General features: G+C 40.4%; 1 protein-coding gene across 4 annotated transcripts in view; it reads left to right on the forward strand.

The window, feature by feature from the left end:
• SCHIP1 (schwannomin interacting protein 1) overlaps positions 1-15,886 on the forward strand; it is a 992,315-nt gene that overhangs the window by 564,044 nt on the left and 412,385 nt on the right. Inside the window, exon 1 of one of the 4 annotated variants that reach the window (XM_081570686.1) lies at positions 14,585-14,801. The exons of the other annotated variants lie outside the window; for them this stretch is intronic. The gene's annotated coding sequence lies outside the window, so the exon portion shown is untranslated. Of the gene's footprint in view, positions 1-14,584; positions 14,802-15,886 lie in introns of those variants that run through there. 4 annotated transcript variants of the gene reach the window in all.

The following is a 15,886-nucleotide window of genomic DNA, read 5'->3' on the forward strand; positions in this document are numbered from 1 at the left end:
AAGTTCTTTTTTCATTTTGGTTCTCTGTCTGAGTGAATGGTGCCTTGTCTTCCAGCTTGCTGATTCTTCTGCTTCATCTAGTCTTCTGCTGAAACCCTCTAGTGTATCTTTCAGTTCAGTTATTGTATTCTTCAACTCTGTGGCTTCTGTCTGGCAGTTCCTTATATTTTCTTCCTTTTTTATTAAACTTCTTTATTGAACTTCTCACTGTGTTCATCCATTCTTCTTCCAAGTTCAGTGAGGATTTTTGTGACCATTACTTTGAACTCTTTATCAAGCATATTGTGTGTATGTGTTAGTCATGTCTGACTCTTTGCAATCCCATGGACTGTAGCATCAGGCTCCTCTGTCCATGGAATTCTCCAGGCAAGAATAGTGGAGTGGGTTGCCATTCCTTCTCCAGGGCACCTGCCCAACCCAGCGATCAAACCCAGTTCTCCTGCATTGCAGGCAGATTCTTTACCATCTGAGCCACCAAGAAAGCCCTTACCTCCATTTCATTAAGGTCTATTTCTGAGATTTTGTCTTATTCTTTCATTTGGAATGCATTCCTCTGTCCCCTCTTTTTGCCTGACTTTATGTTTTTCTCTGTGGGTTAGGGGAAATGGTTACCTCTCCTTGTCTTGAAGGAATGGCCTTGTATAGGAGATGACCCCTGGAGCCCAAAAGCACTATCCTCCCTGGCCATCAGAGCAAGGCACTCAAGGAGTATCCCATGTGTGGGCTGCATATGCCTGTTGGCAGTGGTAGTTCCACAGCAGCTAGGGTGAAGGCATAAAATGTTTCCTCGGTTGGCAGTGATGCAGCTGTGGTATGGGGGTGAGACAGAGCTCATCCATTGGCACCAGCAAGTTAGAGAGAGAGTTCCAAAATGGCAGCCACCAGCACCAGCAGGAGCAAGGTAAAATGAAATTGCCAAAATGGTTCCTGCCAGCACCTTTTTTCCTGGAGAGAGCCCCAATAGATTCTTGCCTCTCTGGCAAATTCAAAATTAGTGAGTCTTCTTCACCTTTGGTTTATATGCTTTCAAACTGCTGCTTTTATTCTGGATCCCAGGGCAAGCGAGTCGAAATGAGATCCTTCTAAGAGCGGGTTCTTGGTCCCCAATAGCCTTGTGGTTCTCCTGGGTATAATCCTGCTGGTTTTCAAAGCCAGTCAGTGCTCACCTTTTCAGTGTCAGACATTTGGGATGCCTGACATGAGGCAGAAATCCCTTGCTTCTCAGAATAACCTTCCATATTTTTGAGATCCCTTCTGATTAGGGGTGAAGATTTTGGCAAGACCATGTCTCTGCCTGTCCTCAGTCTTGCTGCAGTCCTCATTGTTTCTGGAGGTGCCATTTGTCTAATTTTCTGGTCTTTTTCAGAAGAAATGATTCCATATGTAGTGATATATTTGTTGTGTCTATGAGAGGAGGTGAGTTCAGGATCTTCCTACACTACCATCTTGAACCATCTTATCTTTAATACCATACCCTTATCTTTAATCCAATACTTCTTACAGTTTGCTTTGTATTATAATTTATACATACAAGCCTAATCAGCCCACTAGACTGTAAGCTCCCTCCATGAGGGCTTGTTTCATTTTTTTGTATCCCCCCAAACTGCCTGCCACTGGGACTTGCTTCTACTAGAGATTCAATATTTATACACTCAGCAGTATTTTTTAGTGTGTGCCATCCAGGTGCCAGATACTGGGAGTCAGTGATAAAGTGTTGATGAGACTTCCATGAATAATGTATAATAATCCCTGACAGTTCATTAGGAAATTTCCATACCATGTGAGGAAGTTTATGACAGGGGAAGTGTGGGAGAATGCTGAGGATGACCAGAGCAGAGCATCTGATCCATACAGAGGAGGCAGGGAAGCCTTCAAGGAAGTGAGACTAAAAGTAAGTAGAAGGTAGGCCGATGAACAGGAGCTAAAGAGTGTGCTACATAGAGGAAAGAGCACTGTGAAGACCAGGAGGACAGAGGACAGAATGGTGCATTTGCTCACAGGAAAGAGGTTCCTGATGGCTTGGATGCAGAGAGACAGATGGGTATACAGAGGGGTAAGGGAGGCAGGATGGGCTTCTCAAGTGGCACTAGTGGTAACGAACCTGTCTGCCAATGCAGGAGACCTGAGAGGCGTGGGTTCAATTCCTGAGTCAGAAAGACCCCAAGGATGAGGACACAGCAACCCACTCCAGTGTTCTTGCCTGGAGAATCCCATGGACAAATAAGCCTGTAAGGCTTCAGCCCATGAGGTTGCAAAGAGTTGGACATGACTGAGCGACTAAGCACAAGGGTGGCCAGATAAGCCAGGTCCAGATGGAGAAGTTCCCTGAGTAATATCAGCACAGGAACTGGCACAAAGTAAGCACTCAAAAATGATTAAACAAGTGAACTGCTCTATATCAGCTTAGTTAGGCATCCTGTCTATCTACCCAAATCGATTTATGAATTCACTATAATTCAAAAGAAATCTCATAATTTAGCAAGATGTTTTGATACTTTATACAGAAAAAAAAAAAGGAAATACGTTAGCCAAGACCATTATGGCGAAGAATAAGACTGGGGGACTTGCTTATCTGAAATCCAAATTTATTAATAGTGTGTGGTGTTAGTCACTCAGTCATGTCCGACTCTCTGTGACCCCATGGACTGTAGCCTGCCAGGCTCCTCCATCCATGGGATTCTCCAGGCAAGAACACTGGAGTGGGTTGCCATTTCCTTCACAGTGTGGTTTTGATACAAGAATAGATAAACAGATCAATTAAACAAAATAGAGAGTCTCAAAGGAAACATGTGAATATACAGACTCGGACTTTGAGAAACCCTGCATTACAGATCAAGAGAAAGGAAAGATTCCTTAATGAATGGTGCAGGTGTTACTGACCAGGATTCTTGGCTTCCTTAATCAATAGAAATTGATCAGAGGTCAGATGAGAAATTCAAGTAAGGCTTTGTTGGGGCTCCTGCTGCAGCAAGAGGGAGTGAGAACAAAGTTTCTTGCTCGCTCTTGGTAGGTGGAAGGTGGAGGGGGAGGGAGGAGGCGCGAGGAGGCTGGCAGTAAGTTTGGTCTTTATATGGCATAGAGGCAGGGGCAGGTCCAGGGGTTGGGCCAGAGGAGTGGCTTAGGTGGTCTGCCCACCGCTCCCATAATGTATACAGGTGGCCTGTACGGTATTCTGTTTTTGCTCCCATCTCTTCAGAAGTGGCAGTTGAGCTTTTTGGTCTTTTTGTATCTTGCCATCCATAATTTGCTCCAATGATATGTACATATGGTTATTTTTAAGTCCCTTATAGTTTCTTTGTATTTTGTTGCTTGAGAACACATTTTTCCAGGTGCAAGCACTGTAGCAAAGGATCCCAGGTCCCAGCCTGTCTCACAGGGACTACTGGTTTTCTATAAAGAAAAAAATGGATCTTTACCTCTTATTATACAGACAAAATTAATTACAGAAGAATTCACAACCAAAGCATGAAAAGCAAAAACTTTAAATCTTTTATCAAGAACATGTGGTTTAATATGTTTATGAACTAGAGCTAGAGAAGAATTTCTTAAACATAACACACACACAAAAAGCTCAAACTTACAAAGGAAAAATAAAATTGATAAGTTGAACTGTGTTAAATTTTTAAATTCTGTACATCAAAAGACATTATTTTAAAAAGTGAAAACACAAGGAACAGGTATAACTGACAAAGTGTTAGTATCCAGAATATAGAAAGAACGCCTACAAATCAACATCAAAAACAGAATATGTAGAAAACTGATGAGAGTTGGAGAAAGAACAGAAAGGAAGAAAGGAAAGAGGGAGGAAGAGAGAAGGTGGAAAAGATCAGAAATGATCAGAAGAGGATCATTAGAATGGCCAATAAACATGTGAAGATGTTAACCACATTAATAAGAAAATGCAAATTAAACCTACAATGAGGTAGCACTTCACACCCATTGGACTGGCAACAATTTTAAATTCTAAGAATATCAAATGTTGATAAAAGATGGGGCAACTAAACATTGCATTGTTGTTATTATTTTAGTTGCTAAGTCATGTCCAACTCTCACAACCCCATAGACTGTAGCCTGCCAGGCTCCTCTCTTCATGGGATTTCCCAGGCAAGAATACTGGAGTGAGTTGCCTTGTGTAAATTCTCACAACCACTTTGGAGAACAAGTTAACAGTTAAAAAGCAGACTTTCAAATGTGAATTTCCATAGCTCAGCCAAGGACAATTCAGTCACTTCCTAAATGCCCTAGAGAATCTCTCACCCTTGTCCACAGAGAGGTGTGTGCAACATAGTCATGAAGCACTGTTTGTAATAGAAAAAATTAGATACATAAATTATGGTTTATTAATACAGTAGAATAAAGCAGTTAAATGGATGAAATACTTGCATGTATCAAATTAAATAACTCAAAAATATATTATTGAACAAAAAGTAAGTTGCAGAATTACACAATGAGGTATGATTTATTTTAATTTAAAATATGCAAAAATATGACATACAAGTTCAGTTCAGTTCAGTCACTCAGTTGTGTCCGACTCTGCGACCCCATGGACTGCAGCTTGCCAAGTCTCCCTGTCTATTACCAACTCCTGGGGCTTACTCAAACTCACGTCCATTGAGTTGGTGACGCCATCCAACCATCTCATCCTCTGTCATCCCCTTCTCCTCCCGCCTTCAATCTTTCCGAGCATCAGGGTCTTTTCCAATGACTCAGTTCTTCGCATCAGGTGGCCAAAGTATTGGAGTTTCAGCTTCAGCATCAGTCCTTCTAATGAATATTCAGGACTGATTTCCTTTAAGATGGACTGGTTGGATCTCCTTGCAGTCCAAGGGACTCTCAAGAGCCTTCTCCAACACCACAGTTCAAAACCATTAATTCTTCAGCACTGAGCTTTCTTTATAGTCCAACTCTCACATCCATACATGACTACTGGAAAAACCATAGCTTTGACTAGACAGACCTTTGTTGGCAAAGTAATGTCTCTGCTTTTTAATATGCTATCTAGGTTGGTCATGACTTTTCTTCCAAGGAGCAAAGTGTCTTTTAATTTCATGTCTGCAGTCACCATCTGCATTGATTTTGGAGCCCCCAAAAATAAAGTCTGTCATTCTTTCCACTCTTTCCCCATCTATTTGCCATGAAGTGGTGGGACCGGATGCCTGATCTTAGTTTTCTGAATGTTGAGCTTTAAGCCAACTTTTTCACTCTCCTCTTTCACTTTCATCAAGAGGCTCTTTAGCTCCTCTTTGCTTTCTGCCATAAGGGTGGTGTCATCTGCATATCTGAGGTTATTGGTATTTCTCCCAGCAATCTTAATTCCAGCCTGTGCTTCCGCCAGCCCAGCATTTCTCATAGTGTACTCTGCATATAAGTTATTTAAGCATATTGACAGTATACAGCCTTGATGTACTCCTTTCCCGACTTGGAACCAGTCTATTGTTCCATGTCCAGTTCTAACTGTTTCTTCTTGACCTGCATACAGATTTCTCAGGAGGCAGGTCAGGTGGTCTGGTATTCCCATTGTCTCTCAGAATTTTCCAGTTTGTTGTAATCCACACAGTCAAAGACTTTAACATAGTCAATAAAGCAGGAGTATATGTTTCTCTGGAGCTCTCTTGCTCTTTTGATGATCCAACGGATGTTGGCAATTTGACCTCTGGTTCCTCTGCCTTTTCTGTTGAAGCCTGGCTTGGAGAATTTTGAGCATTACTTTACTAGCATGTGAGATGAGTGCAATTGTGCAGTAGTTTGAGCATTCTTTAGCATTGCCTTTCTTAGGGACTGGAATGAAAATTGACCTTTTCCAGTCCTGTGGCCACTGCTGAGTTTTCCAAATTTCCTGACATATTGAGTGCAACACTTTCACAGCATCATCTTTTAGGATTTGAAATAGCTCAACTGGAATTCCACCCCCTCCACTAGCTTTGTTTGTAGTGATACTTCCTAAGGCCCACTTGACTTCACATTCTAGGATGTCTGGCTCTAGGTGAGTGATTACACCATCATGATTATCTGGGTCATGAAGATCTTTTTTGTTTAGTTCTTCTGTGTATTCTTGCCACTTCTTCTTAATATCTTCTGCTTCTGTTAGGTCCATATCATTTCTGTCCTTTATTGTGCCCATCTTTGCATGAAATATTCCCTTGGTATCTCTAATTTTCTTTCCCATTCTATTGTTTCCCTCTATTTCTTTGCATTGATCGCTGAGGAAGACTTTCTTATCTCTCCTTGCTATTCTTTGGAATTCTGCATTCAAATGGGCATATCTTTCCTTTTCTCCTTTGCCTTTCACTTCTCTTCTTTTCACAGCTATTTGTAAGGCCTCCTCAGACACCCATTTGCCTTTTTGCATTTCTTTTTCTTGGGGATGGCCTTGATCACTGCCTTCTGTACAATGTCACGAACCTCCATCCATAGTTCTTCAGGAACTCTATCAGATCTAATCCCTTGAATCTATTTGTTACTTCCACTGTATAACTGTAAAGGATTTGATTTAGGTCATACCTGAATGGTCTAGTGACTTTCCCTACTTTCTTCAATTTAAGTCTGAATTTGGCAATAAGCAGTTCATGATCTGAGCCACAGTCAGCTCCCGGTCTTGTTTTTGCTAACTCTCTGGAGGGCTTCCCTGGTGGCTCAGGGATTAAAGCATCTTCCTGCAATGTGAGAGACCCAGGTTCAATCCCTGTGTTGGGAAGATCCCCTGGAAAAGGAAATGGCAACCCACTCCAGTATTCTTGCCTGGAGAATCCCATGGAGAAAGTAGCCTGGCGGGCTACAATCCATGGGGTCGCAAAGAATAGGAGGACACAACTGAGCAACTTAGCACACACACATCTATGTGATTATACATATATTTTTAAATATGTAATGACTGGATAAACTATCGATTCCCAATTATAGTTACTGTCATGCAAAGAAGAAGAGGGGAGTTTGACCTGCGGGGAGTGTACAGACAGTTTCAACTATATACTTCTCGTTTTATTTTCAAGCTGGGTGATAAGTGGTATGCAGATGTTTGCTGTATAGATCATGATATCTTTTTATGTGCCTGGAATATTATGTTAATTTTTAAACCTGAGAAGTTTGATTGAGATATTCTTCTGTTTGAATCACAAGTTGTTTAGACATATTATTCACTTTTCACACAAGAAGGATTTTCACATTTCTTATTTCATTTTATCTTCCTAATAGCTTTATTGAAGATGAAGGGCAAAGTGAGACTTGAATTAAGTGACTTTCCTGAAGCCAACTTACTGAGTGTCAGAACCAGGACTGGAAGCAGCTGTTTCACCCTCACCGTGGCTTCCACCAGCCTAGCTGCCACTCAGTGTCAGGGAGAGAACCGGTGCCATGGAGATGGTCTGAAATGGCCTGATTGAAGGGAGAAAGGAGACTCCAAATGGCACTCTGCAGACAGAGCAGAGAGGATAGCATGTGTCTAGAGCAGATGCTGATGGGCATTGGGGTGAGACTGTGTACCGCCCACCCAAGTGACTGCAGAAATGCCCCGATGAGGTGGGGGGAGCTGATCGCCCTCCCTCTTCTCACATTTCAAATCCTAATAGACCTTGTCACTAACATTGCAATGTTTCAGTCCCCACTCAGGGCATGATTAAATGTTGGTCTCTTTAGGTGTAAAACACTGCCTGTTTCACAAAAGCATCCCGTAAAAACAAATTAAATGAACTCGGCAGTCATTCAGGTGCAAGATGTGAAATGAACTCGACATTAGGCAGAAGGACACAATAATAGTCTAAAAGTGGAATTAACTTATGGACATCTGGAAAGCCACCCCTTTTCCTAAGCCCAAACCCTTTTCACAGGCTAACTGGCTTCCCCTGCGGGCAGGCCCACAATATAAGGGATCAGAAAACCACTACCATCATGGAGAACTATAAATATGCATCAGAAAGGCTTTCCCATTTTTCTTTAGCAAAGAGAAATGCAAAAAATGTATCAACTGATGTTACAGTGAAATTCTTATTTGCTGACATATTTTCATAACTACTAGGCTTATGGTATTAGTCACTATAATGCATTCAGTTAGCTTAAATGATCTCCTGAAAGGAATTACATATTTTTTCATAAAGTAATTTATAATGAATTATTAACAAGGCTTCAGTTCAGTGCATACACGGTTCATTAGCAAACTGAGATCGTCCTTCACTGAGCAGAGTCAGCATTGGCTACACCTGACAGTTGTACTATTTTGAGTGAATGTATTAGATTAGCCAGTGCTTCATTGCTGGGGAAGAACTGCAATGAAGCTGTGGTTCTCTTTTCTCACATGATTTTTCTGAGTTTCTATAGTTTCTAAACTTCTACTATAGAAAGGATGAGGATCACCAGAATATTTTGCATTAAACATTATTTTTATTGAATATCATTCATTGGGGTTTCCCAGGTGACTCAGTGGTAAAGCATCTACCTGCCAAGCAGAAGACACAGGTTCAATACCTGGGTCAAGAAGAACCTCTGGAGAAGGAAATGGTAACCCACTACAGTATCCTTGCGTAGGAAACCCCATGGACAGAAGAGGCTGGCAGGCTATAGTTCATGGGGTCCCAAAAGAATCAGACAGGACTTAGAGACTAAATAATAACAGCAAGTTCATTCATTACTTCTAAATACAACTGGAATTTCAACCCACCACATGGTTTCAGATACAATAGACATGTTGTATTAATACTTACCCCCTGAACTCCAGATGTGTGTGTCCAACTGCCCACTCAGCATCTCCTTTAGGATGTGTAACTGACACTTCAATCTTACCATGTCCAAAGCAGATCTTCTCACATCTACCCCAGACTGCTTCTAATTTAGCAGCCTTCCCCATCTTGGCTGCTGACAACTCTATCCTTCTCATTGCTCAGGCCAGAAACATCAGAGATTATCCTCCTCAACTTGTTTCTTTCCCTCAAATTACACCTATGTATCCAATATTTGAATAAATCCTCTTATTATCTATCTCCAAAACATATCAAGAATTTGACCATATCTCAGCACCATCTATATTATAGCCCATTTAAAGTGAAAAGTGTTAGTCAAACAGTCGTGTCTGACTCTGCAACTCCATGGACTGCAGTCCACCAAGCTCCTCTGTCCATGGAATTTTCCAGACCATAGTACTGGAATGGGTTACCATTTTCTTCTCCATGGGATCTTCCTGACTCAGGGACCAAACCAGAGTCCCCTGTATTGCAGACAGATTCTTTACTGTCAGAGTCATGAGGGAACACCAACCCATCTTGCATGGATTATTTTAATAGTCTCAAAACTTCCATCCATCCCTCTGCCTTGGCTCCCTTTTAGTTTTTTTCTCAACATAGCAGTCAAAGTGTCTCTTTAAACAACTAAGACAGATCATGGAATTCCTCTGCTCAAAACCCTTTAATAGTTTTCCATTTCATTCAGCACACAAGCCAGATCAGGCTCCCATTACCACCCTGTCTCATCTATTTCCATTCTCCCTGTCACTGGCCTGTTTGACTAGATCCATGAATGAATGAATCATGGGCTCCGCTTCTGAGTGTCAAGGTCAGCGTAGTCCTTGAGCATAGGCCTATGAGGGAGAGGAGACACCAGGGGGACCTAGGGGATCTTCCTGACCCAGGGATCAAACCTGGGTCTCCAGCATTGCAGGCAGATTTCTTTACTGTCTGAGCCACCAGGGAAGCCCAACCCTTTAAAGTTGTCCCTGGATTTAAGTTTAAAATTCAGTTCAACCACTTAATTGCTTTTTACCCAATTACTTAATTTCTTCATTTTTTTTATCTAAAATGGAGATAACACAGTGATTGCAAAATAACATAAACTATATAAACTGTCTTCTGTATATATTTTGTGATCAATACAAGGGAGCTGTTTTATTATCATTTCTTCATCTTTAATTGAGATGTTTGTTTATCCTAGTATGGTTTTGAAGCCTCTGTGGAGCAAAAACTATTTTGCAAACTTTAAACAGCAGCAGCAAATACTGCTGAACATTTCACCTCTCATAAAACCTCTTGGTATCTTTTATATAGTAAACTTTGCTAATTCATTTATTCGTTCATTTGGCAAGCATTTACTGAACACTTTGTGCCAGGCACTGTTCTTAGCATAGCAAATAGGTAGTAAAGAAAACAAATAAAACTTTGTGCTCTCACAAAGCTAAATGTTAGTACAAAGCAACAAAATAACTAAGATAAATGGGAAAAATATACAGTATTTAGAGGTAAGTGCCAAGTGAAAACTAGAAAGCAGGCAGGGAGGATATGACAAGTTGGGGTGAAATCTTGGATATGAGAGTCAGGAATGACCACATCTTGTATCTCAGACCATTCCTGGATCCCCCCGGAGGCTCCTCTCCATCTTTTGAGATTTTAAACATCAGGAGCCCCCAGGATTCTGCCTGCAGCCTCTTCTCCAGTCCCCTGAGTTCTCTGTGGGTGATTTCAGGACACCCTTTGACAGCTTCATTTATCTCCTCCCAATGAGTGGCTTCCAAATCTTCACTGGTCAGAGCAGACTTCACTGCCTGCACTCTGGACTCCTGAGTGTGTATGCTCAAAGTCCATGCGTCCAGAATGAACTCGTCTCTCGTCTTGCTTTGCCCAGACCTCCCCCTGACACTACCTCCAGCACTCGACACTTCAGTGAACTTCACCTCCTGCCTCTGCTTCACTAGCTTTCAAGAATCAGGTGCACAGCCTGTCAGACCTACTTCATAACATCTCTCAAATCTTTTTCCTCCTTTCCATCATCTTCATATCCCCTCACTCCACATTACCTCTCTCAAAATTGCCTTCTAAAAACCGTTGTGTCTCCACCTCCTCAAATGACCTTCCACTCTGCTGCTAGATAAATTTCTTAAAAGTGGGATTTTGATCACATCCCTCTTTGTCCCAAGATATTCTCATTTTGCCTTTAATAAGATCCTTAGTTCTGGCCATAAACCTGCTCCACAGTCTGACCCCAGTCTTCCTTTCCATCCTCATCTCCCCCTGGACATCCCTCCCTACTGCTCAGATTCATCTTTTTGCTGTCTTTCCCACTTGCACTGCCGATTCCAACCAAGCTTCTGTTCATGTGGCCATCATCAGAAAAGCCCTCACTTTTCCCTTCCATCCATCCATCCAAACCCCACTTGTCACATTAGTCAGTGGTCCCCAAAGTGATGTGTGTGCACTATGCGGGATACACAAGATTTTCCATTTGGGGGCAGAATGCGAAAATTCCATTTCTCCTTATTTTTTAAAATTTATTTATTTCGGCTTTGCTGGGTGTATGTTACTTTGCATGGTCTTTCTCTAGTTGCAGGGAGCAGGGACTACTCTTCATCGCAGTGTGTGGGTTTCTCGTTGTGGGGGCTTCTCTTGCTGCAGAGCACAGGCTTCAGTAGTTGTGATGCATGGGCTTAGTTGTTCTTCGACATGTGAGATCCTCCTGGACCATGGATTGAAACCATGGCCCGTGCATTGGCAGGCGGATTCCTATCCATTGCTCCACCAGGGAAGTCTCATTTCTGCTAATTTTTTTATCTGAGCTTTACTAATGATGTAAAACAAACAGATGCTAACAGCCTCATTCAGGTGGTGTATCAGACTAGGAGGTATTCTGAGGGCAAGAGGACAGTGCCCCCAAACAACTGTTGGGGTACTCTCACTCTTTCCTGGCTCCAGCATACTGTAGGAAATTTTAGTCTAAATGTGCCTGATTAAGTCGTTTTATGGATTATATTCTGAGAGAAAGGAGAATTTTATTATACTTGATACTGAGATGAGCAATGATCATAAAATCTTTTTATTATACAAAAGTTCAGGGGAAAGACTTGGCAAGTTTAAAGCTGAGTTGGCATTTTTTCTTTCAAAAAAGATAATTGTTCTAAAATCTGTGGCCTTTTCTGTGAGGAAAAATGGTTGTTGAGACCCTGCTCCCCTGCAGATATTTTAAAATGAAGAAATAGATACACACCTTCAAAAAGGTGTGAATCTTAAATGAAAAAATAACTGTTTGCCCAAATAAATTTTGCTATGAGAGGACATTTTAAGGATGGAAGTGTAGAGATGTTTTCATTGTTGTAAAATGTTACTGCTTATATGACGTGTATCATGTATTAAAATGCCTCAGCTGCATACTTTAAAGAATTGCAAATCAATTTTCTAATCTGCTTTAAAATTGTCCAGATATACAGTTTCAGTGGGGTTTTTTTTATCCATTTACATAGATAAATAATTGTGTGTGTGTGTGTGTGTGTGTGTGTGTGTGTGTATCCCACAACAAGACCTAAATAGTTGCAAAAAATAACTTTCTGATCAATGTTCAGAAAGTATATGGAAGTATATGTTCAGGGAAGGTAGCCAATTTTTTAAAAAAACAAAATACAAAACTTCAACACAACTGATGGGAAGGATGAAAAAAAGAGTAAGTGCAGGTCTCAATGCATTTTTCCATTTGGAACCACACATTTTTGAGCAAATGTTCAATGGTTCTTTGTTGGCAATTGCAAAAAAGATGAATGAACCTAAATGTACATCAGTATGGAAATGGACAAATAAACTGTGGTCTATTCATACAATGTAATTCTATACAACTGCAAAAGTGAGGGAACTAGAGCTAGATGCAATCAGAAATCTTTTTTTTTTTAGCAAAAACAAGAAGCAAATTGCAGAATGGTATATAAGTGTTGAGACCATATATATGTCATTTGAGAACCTGTAAAATAATATCAAACGTTGGGTTGAGGTGTTTGAGGTATAATATGTAATAAAAGTAAAAACACACACATGGACTGAACCACAACAAATTTAGATAACATTTGCTTCAGGTGGAGAGGAGATGGAATGGGATCCGGGAGGGAATTGTCAGGGCTTCCGTGGTTATTTTCATGTTTGATCACTCACCCTGTGTGATGAATACATAGGTTTTCCTTTTATTGTCCTCTCTGCTTTTATGTACATCTGAAATATTTCATAATGAAAAATGTTTTCTGCTGTTGAAGATGGTTTTCTTTTAAAACCCCTTTGAGGAAATTACAGCAATGACAAATTTGTAGACTTATATCCATGGCAAAAACATTCTGAGATGCTTCATTAATTTTAGAAAGCTGGCAGGAAACTGCTGTGGCTTTCTGAAAGTGTGGGTTATCATGTTTTCCTAACCACTGAGGAAACTCCCTCAGAGTGTTAAATATAAAATGCCAGAAGGCTAAACAACCTATAGGGATATAACCTTTCAGGATTAAAAGCAGATAGAAACACAGAGCTGCGGGTGGGAGCTGGTCAGTATTTTCTCTTTTGGACTTTAAGCATTTTTCTATACCCCTCCAATAATATCTAGCACCACATCTTCCAGATCCATAAGAAAATCAAACAAAAATGCATTAGTAATGATAAAATGATCCATTCTCATTAAATCATGTCCAGGTTGATTTCAGATTAGATTTTCCAAAGGACCCGAGTAAAACTTTAGTAGAAAATCTACATGTCTAAGCCAAGATAATGAAACATTTCTGTTTGTTTAACTTGAAGAAGCATTTGTTTTTAATTTATTTAATAGATGACTTCCATTTAAGAAACCAAACTCTGTAATGCTAACATTGTTCACCTATGTCTTAGAACTCAAGAAGCAATATATAATAAAACATTACCAAGTTAGCAGAGAGAGTTCATTTTAAGGCTTGTAGTTTAATCTTTAACCTTAAGATGAGATGAAGAAGTGAATGTTTTTAAAAAATGTATTTAAAGCCTATTAAAAAGCCATGCTTGCCCCCTTTAAAATAAAAGAAGAGAAGCAATTAAAGAAAGCTTTGGGGTATGGTATAAAGAGGAGAGAATTTGTGGTCAGAAGTATCCAATTATTATATGCATGACCTGGACAAATCATTGTAACTTTGCTTAGCCTCACTTTCCTCACTTATAAAAAGATAGTAATAATATTATTTTGAGAATCAATACCAAAAAAATGTGACTTCACTGTAAAATAAGCAGTAACTTGATTTTTTTAAATGCCAGTTTGCTCTAAATGTCCAAAATGTCCAAAATAAATCCCAAAATTCACTGTCATCTTCTGAGTTTCTGTACTTACTCATTTCCAAGTTTTTTAGAAAAAGGAAAATATCACGGAAACCTCACTTTCCATAGATAAAATACTAAGAAAAAAATTTTTGGTAAAAAAATTTTTGTTAGAAATAATTAACAGCATATTTCTCATCATGGCCCCTTTTCTCTTTCTTTTCTTCTGAAGTAAAATATGGAGGCCTTTAGTGCCCCAGATTTAAAGAAATTCAAGTTTATATGATAAAAATATATGGTCATAAAATAGCTACAAGCCTTGAGGTTGCAAAAATAATATTTGAGGCACTGAATTTCAGGGGTGAGGAGGAGGGTAATGGGTATTTACTCTCTGTAAAGACAGAAAGCAGGCCCTCAAGGCAGTTTCAGTCATGTAAAAAAGACAAATATATACATGAAGTTAAACACCATCAGGGCCTAGGGCCAGTGCCTACATTGCGCAATGTGCATTGTGACATCCATGCTGCAGTTCACATAGGCCATGACCTGTGAGCTCTGTGCTTATATAGGGTCCTGGATAGTGCACTATCGCAGCAGTACACACATGGCAAACCCATCATCTCCCTCATCAAGAACAAGAGCCTACCCCCGAGAGGAAGACAGCTCAACAACACAAACTGATCCTCACAAAATGATGTGAGAGTGCAAACACAGGCAGAGAAGAGAACGTCACGGAGCTGAGGACTACAGAGAGACTGTGCCTACATGAACCTGAAGCATGAGTAGCAAGCAGTTCGCGGAGGAAAGGTAGGACAGGAGCTCTCCATGCTAATGGGCAGTAACACTAAAGTACAGAGACAAGAATCTAATGTGTCCCTGAAATTACAAACAGTCCGGTGCTCTGAGACTCTGTAGCTTGAAGCATCAGGCAATAAAGATCTGCCAGTTCAAAAGGCCAGATCTGGCTTTTGTGACATGATCTAGTGCAATAGCCACAGACATATCATCAGCTTTGAAACAGCTGAAGTCAGTGTAGTCCTGTCCCATAGGAGCCCTATCTAGGTTAGCCTAGAGCTGGATGCTCTGCTCAGACCACTGTTGTCTTCTGGCGGGCCTTCCATTAGACTTATTAGTCCTACTCTTTACTTTTTCTTTCTTGGTTTACTCTTACATCCTTGCATCATGTATCACTGACAACTTTAACTAACTCTCCATCCCATGAGTTAGACCCGAAGCTTCCTTATGATGTTTTAGAACATGTCATCACAGCAAAAGAGACACAGATATATAGAACAGTATTATGGACTCTATGGGAGAGGGCAAGGGCGGGATGATATGGGAGAATGCCACTGAAGCATGTAAATTATCATATGTGAAACGAATCGCCAGTCCAGGTTCAATGCATGATATAGGGTGCTCAGGGCTGGTGCACTGGGATGACCCAGAGGGATGGGGTGGGGAGGGAGGGGGGAGGAGGGTTCTGGAAGGGGAACACATGTACACCCATGGTGGATTCATGTCAATGTATGGCAAAACCAATACAATGTTGTAAAGTTAAAAAATAGATAAATAAACTAATTTAAAAAATAAATAAAGTTTACCTACTGACACCTCTCAAAAAAAAAAAAAAAAGAACATGTCATCAGAATACAAATCATTTTCTTTCATTTAAAATAATAATTATTTGTGTTTATCTAGTTACAGAAGTGATGTAGTGTATCATAATTTACTTAACCAGTTTGCTATCATTACACATTTTGGTGTTTTCACATTATTGAAAGTGTCAGTTGCTTAGTCATGTCCAACTCTTTGCAGCCCCATGGACTGTAGACCACCAGGCTCCTCTGTCCATGGGATTCTCCAGGCAAGAATACTGAAGTGGGTTGCCATGC

The sequence above is a fragment of the Giraffa tippelskirchi genome, chromosome 2 (assembly GCF_054371585.1).
Source record: "Giraffa tippelskirchi isolate mGirTip1 chromosome 2, T2T-mGirTip1v1.2.pri, whole genome shotgun sequence".
NCBI classification, from domain to species: domain Eukaryota; kingdom Metazoa; phylum Chordata; class Mammalia; order Artiodactyla; family Giraffidae; genus Giraffa; species Giraffa tippelskirchi.